Below are 25,423 nucleotides of genomic sequence, written 5' to 3' on the forward strand. Positions count from 1 at the left end.
GTTATTTGTTACTTGTCGCTCTGCTGCTGGTAAATGGCGTATATTGTATCAGACATGAAAATCATATGACTATAAATTGTCCAGCCCCAAAAATGTTCACGGAGATATGGGATGTAGCATATAGTATTATGTACAGGGTGTCTACCGTATATAGTGTCTTTGCAACAGAGGCTCGTTTCACAAGGGGTCCCTTTAAGATGAGATAAGTGTTTTGTGACATCAGTTGCAATGAAGCAACAATGGGATGGAGTCCCTTTAAGAAATGGTGTTGGTACCCTGGTGTAGGAATGGCCGAGTGGTATAGGGTGGCCTATAATGTCCCTTAATGTTTTGTGAACGTGTTACGGGGCTCCTTCCTGGATACGCTGGAATCCTAGGCGTTGGCTCTGAAGCAGACAAAGGAGGTAGTTGAATTGTGGGATGAAGAATAAATTGAGTCCAGACCTAGTAATAAAGCTGAAAAGCAGCTTTACTTTCAATAAACATTTCTCCAAACGATTTACAGACTTTGTCTTGGTTCCCAGCAGGTTCTAGCATTAAAACTGGCAGGTAAACTCGTCTCTGCTACATCTGTTGCTTTCTGGCTCTGGTTTACTAACAGGCTGGCTATATAAAACTCAGCTTTTGCTGTATGCTGCACTTTCCTTCTGTAGTCTGTCTCTTAAGTTATACCCGGGAACTTTCTTCCTGGCTTCTGAGGCTTCAAGCTTCTGCCTCCATGTCCAGCTGAGCTTAGGGTGCTCTGGCTGGCTTGGTTTGGGCTTGGGTACGTCCCGAAGAGACGTGGCTCTGCACACCTTCACCTAGCTTGGGGTAAGCTAGGACTGACCTCTAACTAACTAGTCTCCACCTTTCCTTAGAGAGAGGGTTAGAATGGAAAGAAGGGTTCCATTCTCTCTAACTGTAGCTCTGCCATGCTTGCTGCCACCTACTGGTGAACCAGGTACACTACATGAACATATACAGTTGCATAGAAATAGGAAATGCACAATGTGGAGGACTTGGAATAAATGCATAGATGAAATGATATTAGCATACACAGATAGAAGCAGGGCGTGGGAGTGGTAATGCCACTCGGGGGCGTTACATCTTTGCATCTTATTATATGAGCTCTACATGAAAACATTATAGCACCCTCTGGCGATAATATTTTTTCATCCTATTTCGGCAGTGCATGATGATATCATTTTAGCATTCAACTGCACTGTTTCAGCACAGTTTGGCGGTAATATTTTGCTATAGTACAGCACTGCTATTATTGAATAGGTGTATTATTTGGGCCCTATGTGGGTCACATATCAAAGACAAGCTTTTTATGCTGGGCTTTGATACCCCCTGCGCTGCTAGAGGTTGTGTTAATTTATGACGAGGTACAGGCCGTCCAAAACTACTGTAGCCCCTGATTGGAGTAGTTTTCCACCAACATTTATGAATTTGCCGGGGCTGATTGCTCTAGGTCCAACACGCCCTTGGCTCTCCCCAGTGGTGAGGACTGTATAAAACCCCACATGAGACAAAATATTGTTGCACGGGCAAATAAAAGTCACAAAAAAGGGGCTTGAGACTTTTTTTTTTACACCGAATAGGCTGCAAGTTGGAGTAGGATTGCCACTTAAAAAAAAAAACGTTTTTGAGGTTAAAAAGGGTTGTTTTGGGTAGTGGGCTTAAATGGGAAACTGGAGGCGTAGCTTCACACCGAGAGTGATTTCAAACCAATGGTTTGATTGTACTTTGAGGTTTTACGGCATTAAAAAAACTCATGTTTTCCAATTTTTATTATTTTTTATAAAATGCAGTAAAAATGCTGCAAAGGCACCGTGTGAACGAGTAGAAGTGGCAAAGTTTTATTAGGCAGAGAAAAGTTACTGAAAAAGTAAAGTTAACATTTGCTACAAATTGGGGGTCATTTACTTACCGCTGTAAGCCAGATTTTGGCATTTAAAAAAGTCACAAGACACCGTTTTGTGACTTTTTTAATGCACATGCGACTATATAACAGGTGTTTTTACACCGTCCTCGCCAGCCAATCAACCCTGGCACACAGGATTGCACCACCAAAGAGGCCAGGTGAGGCAGTCGCCTTAAGCAGTACCAGGAAGGGGCAAGAGGGGGGGTAGCGGAAGGGGTTAAGAAATTGGCAATGGGGGGGGCGCCGTTTCAGTTTTCGCCTCAGGCAGCAGAAGGCTAGGTGCATCCCTGCTGGCACATTCAAAAACATATATATATATAATTGGCTTCAATGTAGCAAACGCAAGAAAGCAAACGGCTATGAATTGTTTGGCACAGATTTCCACCCATTTCACTGTTGCCTATTCCCCAATATGTCGTTTACATTTGTGTACGCTGCTCTTTTTTTATGCTACCAATATGCATTTTTATTTTACATTATTTTGTTATTTTTCAGCTTAAAAGCTATTTAAATAAAAAAAGTGAGACGGCCTAAAAATGTCTGCCTCCGCAATGGCGTACCAGCTGTTGTACAGCTCAGCAAATTGCTCCTACGCCATATGAACCATTAATGTTTACACTTGATTAATGGTGGCATCAAAACGGCTTTCCGGTAAAGGAACATTAGACACGGAAACGTTTCATCCAAAGGCGGAATGTCCGATCCATAAACATGATACACCTCGAACTAAAACAGGGAGAAAAAAAAAGTTGCCCCCCCCCATTATTTTATCATTACATGTCAGGTTATACACCATGGATTATGTAAAAATCCGCCCGGCGCTGATGCGCTTTCCCCACCAAAGTGCAAAAATGCATTTATTTAATTAACATGACATGTTGTTAATTGAATTAACCCAGAGTTAATCAGTCCAAATGTGTTTCCGCATGGAGTGGCGCTTGCTGCTTGGCACTTCAAAATGTGGCAGAACACGGAAGACTCGGCTGACTCCTTCACTGCCAGAAAGCTCGAAGGAGAGATATTCATATAAATATGGCTGGACTTACCATGGATTGTGCCCCTTGCGGTGTCCTCTGTCTTCGGAGTTTTGGCACACAAGATACAAATACCCATAGCAAACAGTGCCTAATTAAAAGTGCCATACGTTGGCCAAAGAAAAGTGTCCAGGTGCCACCATACATGACAAAAAAGAATATACCGTACTATTTATTTAGTGTCTAAGTAACCGTGCCACACAATGTCTAGAGACGTGTTAATACCACCATACAGTCTTACCAACATATAGTGACCATATAAACGCTCCATAATTTAATAATGGCCTGAGTCAATTAATATCAATCGTCACAGGTAGCCCTCTAGTGCGCCCTTAAGTAGTGGCGGCTGATTGTCCCTAAACAACGGCAATATTGCACACCCCAGACATCAAGCATAAAGTGCATCCATAGGAAACGGGGGGCAATAGTTCCATAGGTGCAGATGTGGGAAGTCTATATAGGAGTAGAGATCAGCAATTGTTTTTGACGAGTAACCCAAAGTTCAGTTGGGACATACTCTCGTCAATGTTCCTGGTTTCCTATTACATTTGACTAGGGAGGGTTTGATTGTGAATTTGCAAAAAAAAAAAAAAATCATTTCTGACAGTTTTTGAGACCATCCTAGATAGGACTTTTATATTTTACCTAGTCCTAGACCACCAGAGATGCTTGCATTAACCATTTTCCTGCCCCAAGCACCAGGGAAACGTATATTAACCCCTTTTTTTTCCTAAACCACCAAGAATACAGACATTAACCTTGGTCTGACCATCACATATTGCGCCATTGACCTTTTTAATACACTAGACCATGAAAGATGTTGACATTGATCCCTTAACTACTCTACACCAGAGAGGCTGATATTAGCTCCATATTTTCCTGACCACAAGGTATTTTGGCATTGATCTCTTAATATAGTAGACCATCACCAATTGACCCATTAACTACCGTCCATTACTAATCCTTATACTAACCATTTTACTGCCCTAGACCACCAGGGATACAGACATTAGCTCCATAATGTGCTGACCACAAGGTATTGTGGCATTGATCTCTACAATATAGTAGACCATCACAGATTGATCCATTAACTACCGTCCATTAGTAATCATTATACTAACCATTACACTGCCCAAGACCACCAGGGTTACAGATATTGACCTCATACTGCTCTGGCCATAAGGTGCATTAGCACTGATCTCATAAGTACACTAGACTACCAAGGATTTTTTCATTGGCCCTTTAACTGCCTTCCACTTGGAATGTTAAAATTGACCCTTTCACTGCCCTAGATCACGAGGGATACTGACTTTTATCCCTTACTTCTCTAACCACCAGGTATTTTGGCACTGACCTCCTTTAATACCCTAGACCACCAAGGATGTTTAGCTCTTTAGCTATCCCAAATCACAAGTGATATTGGTATTAACCTTTTCACTACCTTAGATAATAAAATGTCTTCCTGTGAAGTCAGACCCACAAGACTGCACCCCCTTTTATCTGGAAGCTATTTTTTCGCTAACAATTCCATTTTTGCAGGATCCAGAAACTTAAAGAGGTCTTCCAGGATGGTAATATTGATGGCCGATCCTTAGGATAGGCAATCCCTATTTGATTGGTGAGGGGGTCTGACACACCTCATCTCCACCAATCGGCTATTAGCCCTGCTGTCAGAACTACACAGCTCCATCCACTGTGTAGTGGACAGAGCTGGTAACTGCAGGGCTGCTCCCATTGAAGTGAATGGGAGCAGCTCTGCAGTAACCAGCTCAGTCCACTATACAATGGACAGAACCTTGCAGTGTGTCGGAACCAGGGGTGCACCTCCAATGAGGCCTCGACTGCCTCGGGCGGCAAAACCTGGAGACAAGGGGGGGGGGGCATGAGAAATGAGTGCTTCCATTGTGGAAGTGCTAATTTCTCTATAATCAACTGTATCACAGTATGCTTTTAACAGTATGGCCTGGAGGGGGGCGCCGTTTAAATTTTTGCCTCAGGCTGCTGAAAGGCGAGGTGCACCCCTGGTCGGACCCCCGATGATCAGATATCCTGAGGTTAGGCATCAATAATAAAATTCTGGAATACCCCTTTAAAGTAATTCATCCATGCCTTGACCTTGAACCCTGGACGAGGGCAAAGAAGAAGCGCAGGAAATAAATATATTCTGCTGTAATATATGCATTATTTTTGGACAGGCGACGTTGCTGCTTTAGAGCTACCTGTTTCGTATGTAAATTTCTGCATGTATTTTATAATGAATGTCTCTTGTTAAACATAACCAAGTTCAAAGTGGACACCTCCTCCGGGCCTCTAATTTAGCTGCAATTGGATTGATGAATTTTTATTTTATTTTTTGAAAATGTAAAAAAAAAAATGTATGTACTTTTAATGATTAAAGTTGTGATTTCATTAAAAAAATGTTTTTCTTCTAAATAATAGACTAACAACATCAAAGGGGCCGAGAAACACTTCTGGTTAATAGAATAACACGAGAGCCTTATCTCGCCTTTCACACTCTCATTTATTTTCACAGTCTAAAATACAAGGAGGGGGGCGCAGACAAACGCAATCCCCAATAGACGGTTAACTTTTGTTTTTTTGTCTGGCCAGAAATACTTTCGACTTGTCGGGGCAGGGTTAATATAAGCTGATAATATCATTGAAGAGGATGGGCGGGGGAGGGGTGACTGCGAAATATCCGACATTATTAATGGCAGAAAGGTAAATGCCAGGTTTTGCATGCGTTGTAAGGATATTGCAAGGATGTCTTCTTAATGCCAAATACTGTATGGACAGAAATAAAAACTGCCATCTCCTTCCAAGACCGTACAGGAGGTTATTATTGTCACCTCATAAGGGAGCGAAATCTGTCACCGTCTTTCAAGATTTCCATGTACATAAATTTGCAAACCAGGAGCGTTAAGCGTTTCTTAAAATGTGAGCTCACCAGATGTTGTGTTCCATTAAATAAACATAAACATACGTTTTAGATGGAGGCGGCAATTTACACTTTTTTCATTTATTAGGTGTCGAAATGCAAAAAAAAAGGTCTACTTTAAAGATACAGTTAAAGGGGTTGTCCCATGAAAAACATTTATATCGTCTCTATCTGAAATATTTTTGTAACTGCATGTACAGTAATTAAAAATTTAGGATAGCCACATAGTCATTCAATAAAGTCTATCTGTACAGCGCCACCTGTTTTCCTTACTTCTCAGTCCACCTCAGTAACATTGCTAATGTGGTTGCACATGCTCAGTTCTATCCTTTACCAACCGTTTCAGCTGTGACAGTTATGGGGTGAGAGCTGCACCAGAAAGGACACACACCCTGAGAAAGGACATGGTGTCAGTCTAGAGGAAAAGTAGCCAAGAAGGGAATGGAGGGTGCTCTGGATCCATGTGAGGTACACAGATGGTTCTAGCTTAGCTAGAAAGAGATTTTTCATGTACTATGTGATGTATGATTTTCACTGTTTACAAAAATCATGGGATAACCCCGCAAGGTGGCTCAGTGGTTAGCACTGGTACCTTCCAGGGCTGGGGTCCTAGGTTCTAATCTAACCAAGGACAACATCTGCATAGAGTTTGTATGTTCTCCCCGTGTTTCTGTGGGTTTCCTCCGGGTTCTCTTGTTTCCTCCCACACTCCAAAGACATACTAGTAGGGAACTTAGATAGTGAGCATGAGACCAATGTCTGTAAAGCCCTTTATGTAAGTGCATAAAGTAAATAAAAAAATAAATAAAACCAGCAAAGTGACTTTAATCCCAATAGTTTGGCAATACCAATAATTTGGAAGAGCAGCCTGGAATCATGTAATACCAGAAGCAGATTCTATTGAGCACATAAACCCAGCTGGGCAGGTGGGAAGTCTTTTCTACAATCCCTAGTGGTCAAGCAGTGCCTTGTAGAATCTCTATTTGTCAACTAGGAATATGTTTATGGGATTTACAATCCCTTGTGGTCAAGTCGTGAGGTTTACAATCCTTGGTGGTCAACTACAGAGGACTTAAAATCATTGGTTGGTCAATTAAGGGTTTAGAAGTCCCTTCGAACTCCTACAACCCCACAGGTGTCAATTATAGAGGGGGTTTACACTCAACATTAGTCAAGGAAGGGTTTTACAACACAGACCAGATCAAGATGGTTACCACTGCACCACCAATGCTCCTGTGCTGACCCAGACTGAACCCTTATCGTACCCTCTCCAGGCTTGGCATCTGATCTAGGAATTGGGGAAGTGTAATCATATCCTCCCCTTTCTGTCATAGCGATTGTTAAGTTTATTGGCCTATCCTGCTGCAATTTCGATTTTATTAAAAAGCCATACTTTGATTATCAATATTTAAATGGTGTGTGGTAGAATTTTAAAAGGGTCTCAGTAGTAGCAGCACTGCGGACATTTGGTATGTGATGCAGATGCATTAGATTTGGTCCCAAATATGTGGGAATTGTCTTTTTTTATGGCCATGAGATTTACCTTTATCATTCGCACACATATTATTACCTCCATTTCTGTATGGTTTGTTTTTTTGGAGTCTTTTTGTTATATGTGGTCCCCCGATGAACTGACCCCAGAGAACGGTTAAAAGAAACGCGTCGGGACAAAGTTTGCATTCCTGGGACATATGGTATGTGCTCCTTTTTTATTTATTTTTTCCACTGGTGATCAAAACCTAGACGCCACTGCTTAGGCTACTTTCACATCAGCGTTTTCAATTCCGCTATTGAGATCTGCCATAGGATCTCAATAGCAGAAGAAACCGCTTCAGTTTTGTCCCCATTCATTGTCAATGGGGACAAAACTGAACTAAACTAAACTAAATGCACCAAAATGCATTCCGTTCCGTTTGGTTGCGTCCCCATTGCGGACAGAATAACGCTGCAAAAGCAGCGTTTTTCTGTCCGCTGTGTGGTATGCAGCAAGACGGATCCGTTTTCTCTGACACAACAGAAAACAGATCCGTCCCCCATTGACTTTCAATAATGTTCATGACGGATCCGTCTTGGCTATATAAGACATAATACAACTGGATCTGTTCATGACGGATGCAGGCGGTTGTATTATCGTGACGGAAGTGTTTTTGCTGATCCATGATGGATGCGCAAAAAATGCTAATGTGAAAGTAGCCTTACTTGGGAGCATGTATGTATTATGTGCGATTATTTTTGTTGCAACTTTATTATTTTCTGATACATGCATTGACTTAGGACATTACTATTGGACTGTAGTCATACTAGGTCTCTTCTCGGGTAGCGGTATCTATCCCTTGTCAGGGACATATAGGGCCTATCAGGAGGTTCCTGACATGGAATCGCCCCTATCGGGGCGGCCATTCTATTTTGCTAGGCAGGTCCTATAGTTTGATAGGGCAAGTGTGAGGGTGAGTCAATTTCCCTTTCCTTGTCCTGCCCAGCCTCATTGTTAATTGCTTTTGAAGGGCACAAATTGGGTGGTTTTTAATGATCATCAGTAAAGGTTACGTTTTACACTGGTGAAGGTACTCTGTGATTACATTATAATTAAGTTACACTAGTGACTACCTGACAGCTGATGTCTATATCCATCAGAACTGTGAAAAATACAATAAGAAGTGGTCAACTAGGGGCACCTAACAAGCCCAGTGGTCAACTAGAGGGAGCCTGCAATCAATGGTTGTCCAGTGGGGAGTTAACAATCCATGATGCTCAGATAGGAGCTCCTACATTCCCTTCTAGTTGTCAAGTAGATGGGGCTTACAACCAATGGTTTGTGATACACTAGGGTGTTGTTAAATATGATCCTTAATGGGCCAGTAGGGACCTTATAATGCTTCTTGTCCCATAGGTAGGTTTAGAAATCCTTGTGGGTAAGAAGAGAGTTATACAACCTTCGGTGGTCAAAAGGGAGCACTTACAATCTCTGATGGTCAACTAGAATGGGCTTATAATTACTGTTCACTGAGGAATTTATTGACCTTTTACCTTTACAATCCCTAGTGGTCCAGGAGAGATGTGTACAATACAGAGTTACTCAGTGGGGTGTTTTAGAATCCCTGGTGGTCCAATGAGGCCCTAATTCCTAAAGCCTGGAATCAGTTGGCTGGGATTAGTGATGTCATCAAGGCTTAAAATGATGTCATTTCTGGTATTACTATGATAACAGTGAGGCAGTGACTAAGTTTGATGCTAAAAGTAGCCCATCCCATGTCAGTTTCTTATGTTGGTTGGTCTGCTGTTGGACCTAATGTGGCCAGTCACAGCTGAGATCCTACGCTAGTTGTGGTAGGAAAGCCAACGGGATCCATAATTACAGGCCCACAGTCACACTTGGCTCTGCTTTGCAGGTCATTCTTTTCCATACCAAGGACATCTGATGTATATGTATTTAATAGACTGAGCATTAGGTTCCTCATTGTCTGGGGAACTCACTGATTATAATGATTATCTTTGTGACTTCACCTGCTTATTGAAGAGTTAATGTCTGAAGTGGTTTGGTTCCATATTCTGGAATTGTCCATATTCCCAGCATCTGCTTTGGCTCAGCCTAGCTCATGATTTCAACCTCTCCAAGTAAATAGTAATTAATACAATTACTGTGTCATAATCAGTATATGGCCATATGCCTAGGACATTAAAAAGCTTATCTGCTTCTGAGCTCCATAACACACTTCATCAATTTACCACACTGCCGGAGACACTAAGAAACTGAACAAGAATCTGTCCTCAAAAAAGCAGTAGAAAATGTTTTCTCACAGCTGATTTATTTCACATTCGACAGCCAACGTAATGCATTTACCTTTTAGAAACTTCCCAAGGCAGTTCGCTAGGGGGGTTTTCAGTCCCTGGCAGTCAAGTTAGGGTACTTTCACACTAGCATTTTTGTTTTCCGGTATTGAGTTCCGTCCTAGGGGCTCAATACCGGAAAAAAACTGATCAGTTGTATCCTAATGCATTCTGAATAGAGAGCAATCCGTTCAGGATGCATCAGTTCAGTCCCTCTTACGTTTTTTGACCAGAGAAAATATTGCAGCATGCTGCAGTTTTCTCTCCGGCCAAAAATCCTGAACACCTGCCAAGTGTTTTGGCAAAACGGATCCGTTCTTTCCATCCGCGCATGCACAGACCATTAAATCTGTGAGAAAAAAAAATACTGGATTAGATTTTCCAGATGACAACTGGAAAGACGGATCCGGTATTGCAATGCATTTGTGAGACAGATCCGCATCCGGATCCGTCTTACAAATGCCTCCGTTTGCGTCCAGATTGCCGGATCGCCGAAACTGCCTGCCGGAATCCTTCTGCCGCAAGTGTGAAAGTACCCTAAGGGGGTTTACAATCCCTAATGCTTACCTAAATAGACTGTTAAAATAGTGGTCAATTAGAGAGGGCAGAGGTGTGATTTGAAGTTCCTGGGCCCAGGGGCGGAATGGGAACTTAAAGTGGCCCTGGAAAAAATACTAACAGTGGCCCTGTTTTGTAGTTGGGTCCAAACTGATGGAAGGAAGGGCCAGTAATGCCATATTGTGGCACATTATACCACCCCAACAGAGCCAAATACCATAGTCCATCACAAAATACTGCCAGCAGCACAAAATACATCCCCAGAAACTTCCATTGGCCGGCAGTAAAGAATTCCCAGGTGGCCCTCTGGGCATCGGCCCACCAGGAAATTTCCCTGTAAGGTCAATAGCAAATCTGCCCCTTCTTGGGCCCCAGTGAAACATCTATAACAGGGCCCCCACCTACCATTTGGCATATGGGATACTGGTGTCTTCTTATGTGGCAATGGAGCTTTTAGGTTCCATCATCCATAAAGGCCTGCATCCAATTGCAACCTCCATTCTCTTTTAGCTATCTCCCTGAGAGACAGTTCAGAATCACTCATGGTTAAAAGTAGAAGGGTTTACAAACCCTGGTGAAATAGTTGGTAGGGTCAGTCAAGTAGGCTTACACTTGGCTTGGTTTACACTTGTTTTACACATGATCTCAGTTCAGTTGGGGTACTTTCAATCCTTAGAACCCCTTGAAATTCCTATTTCTTAGGTACGGTCAATTGCAATTCCTAGTGTTCAGCTAGAGGTAAGCTAGAGGTGGTCCAATATGGGCAGTTAAAATCCCTGGTGGTCAAGTAAATGGTTTACAGGAATTGGTGAGCCAGTTGGAGGATGTCTACAACCCATCTCAGTCGAATAGTTGGTCTACACTTTCTCTCTGTTCAGTAGCGTTTCTTTCATGTCTCTTAGAAAGTGTGTTTACAATTTCTATTGCTCAAGTAGGGTTAACTGCAATCCCTGGTGGTCAACTAGAAATAGCATACAGTCACTGGTGGTCCAGTACAGGCAGCTACCAGTTGGGCCTGGGGGTTGGGGAGGAAAGGGGTTTAAAACCACTAGCAGTAGCAGTCAAATAGCTAGTTCCTCTCAGCTCAGAAGGGGTGTTTACATTCCTAGAAAAGTGGTTTACATTTTCTATTGCACAAGTAAGGTCACTTGACAACCATGGTGGTTCACAATGACTGGCAGTCCAGTAGAAAGCATTGCAGTCACTACTGAACCAGTTGGGGGTTTACAACCAGTACCAGTCAAGTATTTGGCCTATATTTTCTAGTGAATCGGTAGGAGCATTTTGAATCTCTTGTATTGGGGTTTATAATCTATATTGCATAAGTAGGGTGATGTACAATCCCTGGTGATCAATTTCAGGGGACTTGCAATCACTGGGAGATAGGTGACAATCAACATAGGGCTTTAATAATGCCTGGTGATTCTGGAGAGGAGTTTTTGTGGTTAACAATGCCTGTTGCTCAAGTGTGGTAACTTACAATACTTGGTGGTAAATTAAAGACTGGTTGCAATCACTGGAGCTTTAGTAAGGATGTTTATAATCCCTGGCAGTCAATTTGAGGTGTCTTATACTGGTGGTCCAGAAGGGATAGTTACAACTCCTGTTGGTCAAGCAGAGCGGTTTAAATGCTTGATGGCCCAGTTGCTTCCAGTCATTGCTCATAGATGTGTCATTTCATTCTACAACGGCTGATGTTTTTTATGGATTACGATAAGGTCACCAAAGCAAACACAAGCCCATCAGGATTATGACATTTGAAATCTATGATGATTGGGACAAAAGATAAAGTCAGACAGATGCATTCCCGTTTGCAGACCAGAAATGAACTAAAGTTGACAAAGATAAGGTCAAATGTATCCAGAACCTTCAAGAATAAATAAGATTTGATTGACAATACTAAAAACTGAGATATGTGAAGTTCATGTGAGGTATGGAATGAATAGTCTATTTACAGATAAGGGGAAATTTATCAAAAGGGGTGTTAATGAACATTGCTACTCTGCAAGTCATTAGAGAACCAAATCATGATGAAGACTTGAGATGGCCTCATAGCAAATGTCAAAATAAGAAAACCTCCTTTGCTTAATTATGCTTTTATATGTAACACTCAGGACCATAAGGGTAAGCTGACCACGCAGAGAACATTTCTGCATAGGTTTACACTGTCTATGGGAACCAAAGATAGACCATCCCTGATTAAGACTCCTTCTATGGACCCCAAAACATATTCTTGCATGAGACCCTGGTTGTCAAGCTAACATCTAGAGTAACTGCTGTGTGCAGCACAGACAACTGCTAGACAGGCTCAGAGTGAGTACATAAGGTCCTGGTAGGTTGTCACAGGTATCTGGAGCCATGCTGACTGCAGTACTTCACACAGCTGCTGGAGGGGGCATGGGAGAGGGTCTATAGAGAGAACATGACGATCAAGATGGTCTCACAGATGCTCAATTGGGTTCAAGTGTGGTGAGGGGCCAGAGTAGTAGTTGGTTGAGAGTGCCTTCCACATGGATCAGTGGACCCAGAGAACGCCACGAAAGCCTTCTCTAGACCATTATGCTTCCACCACCACCTTGTGTTCTTCCAGCAATGATTGCATGGTGTTTTTTCTTTCCTGACATGCCAACGTCCATCTATTCAATGAAGAAGAAAATGTGACTCACTGGAGAAGGCAACTCATTGCCAATCAGTGGAGGTCCAATTCCAATACTGCTGTGAAAACTGATGCCTTTTCTGCCGATGAAACTTCGTTTGCGGAGGTGCAGTGACCATCTTTCTGCTCCTGAGTAGTGTTGGGAGCGAATATTCGAATCATGAATTTTAATCGCAAATATCGCCACTTAGAGAATTCGCAAATATTTAGAATATTTTGCTATATATTCATATTCTCGAATATTCTAGATTTTTTTTTACTTGAACACATGATCCCTCCCTGCTTTTTGCTTGTGGGCCAATGAGAAGGCTGCAATGTCTTTGTCTGAGCTTAGTAACATCTCTGGCAACCAATAGGAAAGCTGCCTACCCCTTACTATATAAGAACCTCCCCAGCAGTTCTGAGAGAGAGAGCAGTGACATTGCTGTGCTCTGTGCTTTTATCTGGATCCTATTCCTTATCCAATTACATTAGTTAGTTAGCTTATATATATAATACAGATAGTGGGAGATAGTCAGTGTAGGCTAGATAGTGATATAGTGTAGCTGAAACTAAGGTTCCAGTGCAGGGTGTTAGGTAGTGTGATAGGGATTACTGTTTCTCTGCTGTCCATACATACATGCTACAGACATAGTGCTGTGATGCACCAATCAGTAATATCTACTCAGACCTGCTAAAACGTGAAGTTGCACGTAGTGTGTAAAAATATGCGCATCATTAATTGCACTCTATCTGCATATAAAGCCATTGTAATGTTCTGCCGTGCCAACCATTTTCTCCAGTCTCAGTAAACTTCTAGCAGCTTAAAAAATGTAGCAAAAGTGACCCATGCCTGTATTGCGCGCGCATTACGCAAATATTACATTGCCAATTTTCGCAATCAAGAAAATAATCGCGAATTCTCGAATATTCACAATATATCGCAAATTTGAATATTGCCCCTGATGCTGAGCCCCATACGCAGTAGGGTTCACTGAACTGTTGTATTAGACACACATCTGGTAGCCCCTGGTTTATTTTGGCGGTGAACTGCTTCACTGTAGCTCCACAGCTCACAAACTGCCCCCCGGGGCCCGAAAGCCAAAGATCATTCATGTTTACAACTCTGATAAATAGCCCTTAAAGGGGTTGTCTGAGTTATTGTGACTGGACTGTGTATTTCCTTAAGCTGGCCATATGCATTTGATCATTGTTGACCATTGTTTTTTTGTTTTTGTTTTTTCCCCGAAGCAGCACTACTCCTGTCATGGGTTGTGCCAGAATTTGGAGCTCACCATTGAAATTGGGGATCCTTAAAGGGGTTGCCTCATCAAAACCGTTTGTTGCCAATCAGTGGAAGTCTGAACACTGTGACTTCTGGATCCTCTAGAATATGCTGTATAGTTGCATCTATTATATACAGGTCCTTCAAAAAAAATTAGCATATTGTGATAAAGTTCATTATTTTCTGTAATGTACTGATAAACATTAGACTTTCATATATTTTAGATTCATTACACACCAATTGAAGTAGTTCAAGCCTTTTATTGTTTTAATATTGATGATTTTGGCATACAGCTCATGAAAACCCCAAATTCCTATCTCAAAAAATAGCATATCATGAAAAGGTTCTCTAAACAAGCTATTAACCTAATCATCTGAATAGACTAATTAACTCTAAACACCTGCAAAAGATTCCTGAGGCTTTTAAAAACTCCCAGCCTGGTTCATTACTCAAAACCGCAATCATGGGTAAGACTGCCGACCTGACTGCTGTCCAGAAGGCCATCATTGACACCCTCAGGCAAGAGGGTAAGACACAGAAAGAAATTTCTGAACGAATAGACTGTTCCCAGAGTGCTGTATCAAGGCACCTCAGTGGGAAGTCTGTGGGAAGGAAAAAGTGTGGCAGAAAACGCTGCACAACGAGAAGAGGTGACCGGACCCTGAGGAAGATTGTGGAGAAGGACCGATTCCAGACCTTGGGGGACCTGCAGAAGCAGTGGACTGAGTCTGGAGTAGAAACATCCAGAGCCACCGTGTACAGGCGTGTGCAGGAAATGGGCTACAGGTGCCGCATTCCCCAGGTCAAGCCACTTTTGAACCAGAAACAGCGGCAGAAGCGCCTGACCTGGGCTACAGAGAAGCAGCACTGGACTGTTGCATGTCATTCGGAAATCAAGGTGCCAGAGTCTGGAGGAAGACTGGGGAGAGGGAAATGCCAAAATACCTGAAGTCCAGTGTCAAGTCCCCACAGTCAGTGATGGTCTGGGGTGCCATGTCAGCTGCTGGTGTTGGTCCACTGTGTTTTATCAAGGGCAGGGTCCATGCAGCTAGCTATCAGGAGATTTTGGAGCACTTCATGCTTCCATCTGCTGAAAAGCTTTATGGAGATGAAGATTTCATTTTTCAGCACGACCTGGCACCTGCTCACAGTGCCAAAACCACTGGTAAATGGTTTACTGACCATGGTATTACTGTGCTCAATTGGCCTGCCAACTCTCCTGACCTGAACCCCATAGAGAATCTGTGGGATATTGGGAAGAGAAAGTTGAGAGACGCAAGACCCAACACTCTGGATGAGCTTAAGGCCGCTATCGAAGCATCCTGGGCCTCCATAACACCTCAGCAGTGCCACAGGCTGATTGCCTCCATGCCACGTCATTTCTGCAAAAGGATTCCTGACCAAGTATTGAGGGCATAACTGAACATAATTATTTGAAGGTTGACTTTTTTTGTATTAAAAACACTTTTCTTTTATTGGTCGGATGAAATATGCTAATTTTTTTAGATAGGAAATTTGGGTTTTCATGAGCTGTATGCCAAAATCATCAATATTAAAACAATAAAAGGCTTGAACTACTTCAGTTGGTGTGTAATGAATCTAAAATATATGAAAGTCTAATGTTTATCAGTACATTACAGAAAATAATGAACTTTATCACAATATGCTAATTTTTTTAGAAGGACCTGTATATATATCCATTGAAATTCCTTTTAATTAAAACTGATTTTATTAGCTGTTTTTTGCATGACTATGAACAAGATATTTGATAATCCGGCTCCTGTCATGTTAATGCCAAATTAAAGGTATATCGGTTCCCTTTAAATAAACAATAAACTGTCCTGTAATCCGTGCAATGCATCTAGCTCTGTCACCTATGTACAAGCAGGCAGTCACTGGAATCCATTCTCTCCAAGATTAAGCTTCATTGTCTGCTTTGACAGCAATTATGATGCAGAACTGATGTAAACTGCTATATGCTCTCGGCCATCACTGTATATTTTGCTGCTATCACTGTCACATAAGTGAAGCATACCCAAATCTATAGTATAATTTCTAGGTTTAGTTCCACTGTGCAGCCTCAGGTTTATTAGTATATACACAGGGCTTCTGGAGCTATTTGTGGCATAGACACCATACAAGCACACCCCTATAACTGCCATATTGCCCCCATCACGGTCAAATGTCCCAGTCACCACCATATTGCCCCCATCATGTTCAGAGTGCCCCAACACTGCCATATTACCCCATCATGGTCAGAGTATCCAAATCATTGCTGTATTATCGCATCATGGTCTGAGTATTCCAGTCATTGCCATATTTCCCCCCATCATAGTTAGAGTATCCCAGTCATTGCCATATTGCGCCCATCATGGCTAGAGTTTCCAAATCACTGCCATATTAGTCCAACCATGGTTAGGTAAAGAACTTTAAATTGTGAATGACTGGCTTTAGGCATATGTAGGCCTTATATACCCAAGCCATTAGCCTTTCAAACAATGAACATGTTTACCCAGAATGCCACAGGTCCTCCAAGCCCAGTGGAAGCTGGCCTCCGCCCAAGCCTGCTTGTTATTGACCTCGTTCCTGAGTTAACTATCCTACTGGAAAGCCCATGCAGAAGTCATGCTCAAACTTGAAAAAACTGAACCAACCTGAAATAAGTTACCCTCCCCATCAGCCCCATGGATACTTCATTGACCATTACTTTTACGTTTTATGAGGTGCCTCTTGATCTTCATGTAATGCTCCATTACATCAGAGCATGTGGGCTCCAAACAACCTTCTCAACCAGTACTGATGACTGTTTTTTCCAGTTTCTCCTTCCAGCTCTTTCTATTTTAGGAAGGGCATAAGAGGTAAATGCCCCAGCTCCTCCACCACCTTGAGGATATAAGAAACGTCCACTACCTTTCCTTCCCAGGCTGATCTGTCCTGAAAACTTGGTCTAGTCATGCCCCAGACAGTCACTATATGGGTAGTTTATGCAACAGGCGCCTCCCCCCAGGGCCCTCTATATGGCATCCCAGGCATAGGAAGAGCCGAGTGGTGTAGTGCGGCCTAAATGTCTCTTCATGTGTGTCACGATGCTCCTACATGGATACTGCTGGACCCCAGGCTTTGGCTCCAATGCAATAAATAGGGGGAATAAGTGAGGAATTGAAGAATAACTTGAGTCCAGACCTTGAGATGAAGTTAAATGGCAGCTTTACTTGAATAAACGTTTCTTCAAATGGTTTACAGGCTTTGTCTTGTTTCCAGCAGGCTTTAGCATTAAACTGGCAGGCAAACTCAACTCTGCTATATCTGTTTCTCTCACTGCTGTACTGACAAGCTTAAATAGTATCTTTGCTTTCTTATTGATGCTGCACTTTCTCTCTGTAGTCTGACTGTAGCTTATGCCAGGGAACTTTCCTTCTGGCTCCTGAGGCTTCAAGCATTGGCCTCCATGGCCAGCAGAGCTTAAGGTGTTCTGGCTGGCATGGGCACATCCAGGAGACCCTTCTCCTAGCTGGGGGTCAACTAGACTAACTAGAAACGGGTCCCCATCCTTCCTGCAGGAAGTGGGACTCACCCACCCCTCTCCAGAGGGGAGTTAGATAGAATGGAGCTTTCCATATCATTCTAAGTACAGCTCTGCTGTGTTTGCTTCCACAACTGCTGGTGAACCAGGCACATTGCATGAACAGTTACATAACATTAATACAAATGCGCATTGTGGAGGACCTGAAGTAAAATACACAGATGACAGTCATATTAGCCCATAAAAGACAGTATCAGGGTGCAGAAGTGGTATCACCACTCTGGGGTGTTACATTTATAGTCTTCGGTCACCTTTGGAACCACCACCTCCTAAGAAAATGGGGATACCTTAATGTTTGGTCATCCTATCCAGCTAAGAATAGGTGGCGTGTGGCTCGACGTCTAAAGTTGGCCAAGTACCTTAGATAGCCATCATCCAACCAATTTGGCCAACCCAACAGCTATTCCTCCTGACTCTGCGATACGTATGAACACTCAACCAACTGTGCAGAAAGAGAGGAACAAAGGACCACGAGAACAAAGGATTGGACATTCCTGATCCTTCTTTCCCCTGAAATCTCCAATCAAGGCACCCATACACATTAGATAGTTAACTGGTCTTGCCAACATCTATGGTTTCAGCTGACTTTCTTGAAATGTGTATGGACTACCTTTCCTAAAATGTGGGTGCCACTGGGAGTGGATGGGTAGGATACGATGAATTTTTCACAGGGGCCCCCCAACCTTAATCCACCCTCCCCGCAGAGGTTAGTGATTGAGAATAATGACTCCCATCTCTACAGGACCAGAGCCTGTTACCCGACTGATAGGGGAATATGGTTTGATACATTATCACTCCCAGACATATATTCCATAATCTTTATTAACCGCGTTACTGCAAAATCAAAGTTGATACATGGCCTGCGACGCGTTTCCGAAAAGGCCAGAGCCTTAACCCCTGAGGTGCCACCCGTGACTCGTTCGCCGGCTGCTATTGCTGTGCCTCCACCGAGGTGCTGGCTGGCGCTGGAGAAGTTAACCGTAGGCATCTGCCTTTCTGCCTTATTGATTTATTCCTTTAGAGCTTTAATTATACAATCCAACTCCCCTTAAACATGAAAAACTGCTCATCTCCCTGTGCAGTTAAAAGGCACTGAAGTATGACAGAGGATCTGAGCAAATTAAGCAATTAAAATCCTGAAAGAAAAATAAAACAGCAGAGAGATTTCAAAGGGGCGCCATTTGCAAAGGAGGGCGCGGGGTGTTACGGGAGAGGAATACTGCTGAGTGAGATATCAAATGTGCGCCTATTTATCCCAAACTGGGCGCTACAAACAAAGGGTTGAGGAACGGAGCAGCCTCCTCGTCTTCACGTCGGAACCATTTCATGGGAGAGGATCATTAAAACCTGAGTGCTCATAGAAGTGCAGATACATAGACAGACTGAAATATTCCAATGCACATTTTGGCTGCTCTCAGCCTCTACTACATTGGCTCCAATTTAGCGGCATTATCTTTTGGATTCTGCGGTGGCCAGAGGTTTCTACATGATCCGATGGCAGAAACTGCAGATCTGCTTGTTCAGATCGGCTGCTGTGCAAAAACACAAGCCCACCACAAGCAGAACAGTGATGTCACGTTCATCAGTCACATGACCTAGGTGCAGCCTAGTCCCATTCAAGTGAATGTGCATGAGCTGCAATACCAAGCACAGCCACTATACCAGGTACGGCGCTGTGCTTGGTAAGCTGTGAGGAGGCCACAGCACTCATTCCTTTCAAAGAGCTGATTGGTGGGCATTTCGCCAAAGAGTACGGGCGGGTAGGGTTAATCCTGCTGATTAAAATGATACCTGACTTGTGAAAATCGGTTGTGGCGTCCCTTAGAAATAAGGCATATATTGTGTATACAAAGGAGGGTGTGTGCAGAGGGGAGGAGCCTAGCTTTCCAGTTCTGGCCACGCCCCTCAAGTCACTAAATCTCTCAAATGAGTAAAGAATAAATATATTTTTCTCGGGAACACTGCTACTGAGTTTCACAAGACAGGTATCATTTTAATCAGCTGGATCAACCCTACAAGGCAGTGGATCTGGCTTAATGGGGTTGATCCTGAGGAGATGTACCCTTTAAGGATTACACAAGTTGCATCAGGATTGTCTACAGAATGGGTGGAATGGAGTTGTGTGGTTTCACTTAAAGGGGTTTGTAGTTTCAGGAGGAAACCGAACAACACGGGATCCACCCACAATAAAGAATAGAATGTTAGTTACCTGACAGTTCTTACAGTTCTCCTGTCAGGGCTCCGTTACTCAGCTGCAGAGGTGACATCATGTGTCACGACGACAACATGTGACCGCTGCAACCAATCCCTCCCTCAGCAGTGCATCAAAAAGGCCAATGATTGGCTGCAGTGGCCACATGTTGTCGACATGATGTCACCGCTGCAGCCAGGTAAATGGAGTCCAGCCAGGAGAACCGAAGTTACAGTGCAGGATCTGTTGGGTATGTAACTATGTACTCTTTAGTGCATGTGCCATCCAATTTCCACCTGAAACAGGACAACCCCTTTAAGGTGTTAGAGAGACAGGTGCTGTAAATGTGGGTCAAGACACAACTTATCTGGGTCCAGGCTCTAATCTATTTCTACACTGTGAATTCAATAGAGAGGATGCCCTGATAAATGGGTGCAGAGGAAACTACTGAACCCCAAATTCAGAGAAGTCCATGGAGCCCTAATGCTACATAAGAGAACAGGAAAGCATTGCACAAAGTGGACAGCCCCTTTAAGAGTCAGGCTACAATTATAATAGCATTGCCTGCAGAGGATACCCTGATAAACGGGGTTCAGGGGAAGCAACTAAACCCCAAGTTCTGCAGAGTTCATGCAGCCCTGTTGCACAAAGTGGACAGTCCCTTTAAGAATCAGGCTACAATTGCTATAGCATTACCTAAAAGATGTGGGGAGGGGAAAAGCTTGTAACATGGCACCCCAAGCCAAAGGTCTGGGTGGGCTCAGGTACTATTAAAAGTAGCACTGCACTTTTAGTTTTGGGTGAAAGGTGGGTTTAGGCCTAACAGTCTCTTTCTAACAAAGCTAGAACCAGTCCTGTACCTCACATGGTTCCAGAGATATCCCCATTCACTGCTCCAATTGCTCTGCTAGATTATCTTCAATCTGGTAGCTCAGGGGGTGTGTCCTTTCTGCTGCAGCTCTCTCCCTGTAATTGCCACAGCTTCTAACAGAACATATGGCTGGTGGCAGTTGAAGATTAAAACTGAGCGCGTGCGACCACCTCAGTGAGATGGGCAAGAAATAAGAAAAAGAACAAACAGCAGGTGGCGCTATACAGAAACATTTTAGTGAATAGCTCAGTGGTTATAATACATTTTTAATTACATGCAATTACAAAAGTATTCAGAGCCAGGAGCTGATTTGAAAAATGTAGAATATGTTTTGTGACACAACCCCTGTTATGGTATATGTATGGTTCTTCAGCGCAGATTCCTTTGCAGAAAAAACGTAGCGTATTACAGTACCAGCAAAGTGTATGACATTACACAAATCTCATGTACATTTTGCATATTTTTTCCGCTTGGAAATTGGCCTGCTGTGCAAATTTCCAAATCGGCAGAGTGTCAATTATGGGGTTTTAGCTGCGGATTTCACCCTTTTCAAATGAAACTGCATCAAATCAGCGCCAAAAACCGCACAGAAATCCACATAGATCTTCTGGGCATTCATCCACACCCGTGTGCAGGTACCATAAGGGTTGCAGATTTGCATGCAGAAAATGTGCATGAAATTTACAACAAAACCGCACAAAAAGCATATAAATCTGCACTATTTATTGAGGTTTCGGTCCATTTTTTGTGAACCGGCAAAGTGAATGAGTTTACATAAATCCGATATGCATTTTTTCCTTCCATGCAGAAATTGACCTGCCGTGCGGATTTTGAAATCTGCAGTATGTCAATTCTTGCGGTTCTTTTTGGCAGATTTGACCCTTTTCAATGCAAAGGTGAGATCTGCGGCAAAACAGCATCAAACCTGCAACAAAAACCGCAAGCAAGGCTACATGCACACGCCAGTGAAAAATGGCCGCTTAGACAGGAGTGCACCCGCCTAACGGGCGTTAAAAACAGGTACACTAGTTCAATATGGCCTTTTAGGGGTTAAAAAAAAATATTCACCCGCTTGCACGCAGAGAGGCAGTCGCTCCTCTCTTGATTGTGAAGTGAATGAAGTCACCACGCGATCATGTTAGGAGCATCAAGAGAGGAGCGACTGCCTCTGCAATGAGGGGATGAGGTGAGTAATCTTTTGCTAAGAACAAACAATACAGCTGGGGGCCACTATGGAGGACACTAGGGGCCACTATGGGGGACAATATTATAGCTGGGGGGGCCACTATAGGGGACCTTATTACTGCTGGCACCACTATAGTGGACATTATTAAATCTGGGGGCCACTATGGAGGACACTGGGGACCACTATGGTGGACATTGTTACAGCTGGGGGCCACTCTGGGGGACATTATTACAGCAGGGGGCCACTTTGGGGGCCATTTTTACAGCTGGCGCCACTATAGGGGCAATATTACAGCTGGGGGCCACTATGAAAGACACTGGGGGGGCCACTATGGGGGACATTATTACAGCTGGGGGCCACTATGGAAGACACTGAGGGCCACTATGGGGGACATTATTACAGCTGGCACCACTATAGGGGACATTATTACAGCTGGGGGCCACTACAGGGGACATTATGGGCAACTATGGGTGACATTTTTACAGCCAGGGGCAACTACGGAGGATGTTTTTACAGCTGGCAGCCACTATGGGGGACATTATTATTGCTGGGGCCAATGTGGGGAACATTATGTATACTGAGGGCTCTGCAGAGGTTGGGATTTTATTTTAAAAAAGGCCAATGAAATGTATCCATTTATAATGGCCATAAAAAACTGACAGTGGTTTTTGGTGTAGAAACGCACAGAAATCAGTTTTTCTGTTTGTGAACCTGCTCCCGTGTACAGGCCGCCTTAGGAGGACGCGAGTATTTTAGATGGCGTGTGTCTAACTCAGTTTCTTCTTCCAGCACAATCCCTCTGAGCCCGTGTCTCCTCTCTGGCTGTGTATGACAATCACGGTGGAGGTCCCTGACAGCGTCCATGATTGAACAGCGGTCTCCCCGGCTCTGCCGCACTCTGTATATTCCAGATACATAAATCTGCATTTAATGCATAAAGCAATAAATAAATGTAAAACCTCTGCAATGGAATAAACAGGCTTATGGAGCAGAACAAGCGGGAAAACATATGTCTCACCTGGCCCTGCTAGCTAATGGTGTTATCTAGTGAAGTGCATGAAGCTGCTCCATACGTTGCGTGCTGCGCTCTCAGCTACACTGATTCCTAGGCGCTCCTCCAAGAAGCTGAAGGAAGGCACACAAGTCTGTCAATAAATATTCAATGCATATCTTATTGTAGTCAAGCTCATCTCCACTAGGAAGATTAATGCACCAGTGAAGTCTTGTATGATGTGTATAGCCGTATTCCTCCTGGCATGTGGAAAAGGTAGACCGTAGGGCGCTCGCCTGAATTCCTGTATTGAATTCTCTCCTTGAAACCTTAAAGAGCATCCATCAGCAGGATCAACCTTATTGAACCAGACATCCTGATCTTGTGAAAATTGGCTTGGTCCCGTGACTGCTGCAGCCAATTACTGGTCTCAGGAGTCACATGTGCTAGAATGACACATCACCAGCTGAGGTCACTCATTGGCTGCGGTGGGCCAAGCCAGAAGGAACCAGAAGTGACCAGGAATGGGGAAGAAGAGGGAGAATGATGAGACTATAAAATTATTATATATATTTTTTTTTTATTGGCCAAGTTAAGACCATTGGGATTGTCGGGTCCTAGGCCGGAAAATCCCTTTAATATACAGTGAAACCTCTTTGAGACAACCACTCAAGAGTATATTGAAAAGTTGTGTTCTAGGGGGAAGTGAGCTAATAGAGACCTAGGAAAGGAAATAATTCCATTATATGCCAAAGAATTATCCCAGAGAGACACCTACCTCCAAGGTCCCTCAGCCTTCCACTAATGAGCTGCTAAAACTATTCCTTTATTTCATTTCCATTAAGGGTACAACTACGTGCAGTGGCTAGGTTTGAGGTGGACCAAACGCTACGATGGGTTCCCGGGACACTGTCAAGGTGTTACCATCTGTTGCTGCTCTCCAGAAGGGATGGTAAGGTGCGGTGCACCTCAATGAGAAATAAGTCCAGAGAGTCAGGGTCTTCAGTTAACCAGTGTACTTTTTTACTGGAGGAACTCAAGTGCAAAACAATAAAGGGAAGGCAATGAGCCTACTTCTTCAGTCTTCCCTCTAGTAGAATAAGTTTCTGTGCTGAGAAAAGGTCTGAACTAACTGTCCCTCTCTCTCAGAAGGCTGGTACATTGGCTAAAGGGCTGGTGGCCCAGTGTCTGTGGCTCAGTGGTCCAGCTGTCTTCCTGGTCAAAGGACTGGTGACCCAGAGTCTGTGTAGAGTGTCCCTGTCTTAGCATCTTCTTCTGGTTACTTGTGCAGTCAGGCAGAGTTTCTCTAAACACTGGTTCCTATCTGCAGACAACTAGGGGCTCTGGCTGATCTCCGTAGATACAGTTTCTAACTGATCCAGAACCTTCTAGTTGGAGAGATGAAGCTGCAGAAGCATAGCTTAACACACAGATGGCTAACCTTGGCACTCCAGCTGTGGTAAATCTACAACTCCCAAGATGCCCCGCTTGCTTGGCTGCTCTCAGAACTCTATAGAAATAAATGGAGCATGCTGGGAGTTGTAGTTTCACCACAGCTGGAGTACCAAGGTTAGCCATCACTGGCCTAACAGAAACAATGCTGCAGTTCACAGCTGCCATAGACTTGTGCCTCAGTGCAAATCAATGTGAACAACTAAGGCTACTTTCACACTTGTGGAAGTGTGATCCAGCGGGCAGTTCCGTGGTCGGAACTGCCCGCCAGATCCACCGATTTGGATGTGACTGAAGGCATTTGTGAGACGGATCCGGATGCGGATCTGTCTCACAAATGCATTGCAAGAACGGATCCGTCTCTTTCCGCTTGTCATGCGGACAGACGGATCCGTCTTGTATTTTTTTTCCACATTTTTACCAGTCTGCGCATGCGCAGGCCAGAAGGACGGATCCAGCATTCCGGTATTTTGAATGCCGGATTAGGCACTAATACATTCCTATGGGGAAAAATGCAGGCAAGTCTTCAGTTTTTTTCACCAGAGGTAAAACTGTAGCATGCTACGGTTTACTCTTTTCCCTGATCAGTCAAAACGACTGAACTGAAGACATCCTGAACGGATTGCTCTCCATTCAGAATGCACGGGGATATGCCTGATCAGTTCTTTTCCGGTATAGAGCCCCTGTGACGGAACTCTATGCCGGAAAAGAAAAACACTAATGTGAAAGTACCTTAAGGCTACTTTCACACTAGCGTTTTTTGCGGATCTAGTAATACCTGCTCTCCCTCCATTCTCCCTCCGTGATCTCTTGGAATGGAGGGAGAGCAGGTATTCCTCCCAGGGAAGACTAACCAGGTACCTGACCTCACGCCAGTCGGTACCTGAGTTAGTCTGGCAGTCCACCCACAAACAAATACTGGACCTGTTGAATTTGGTAGCCTGTCTCTGTCCAGTGAGTCC

The sequence above is a fragment of the Bufo gargarizans genome, chromosome 6 (genome assembly GCF_014858855.1).
Source record: "Bufo gargarizans isolate SCDJY-AF-19 chromosome 6, ASM1485885v1, whole genome shotgun sequence".
Classification (NCBI taxonomy): Eukaryota; Metazoa; Chordata; class Amphibia; order Anura; family Bufonidae; genus Bufo; species Bufo gargarizans.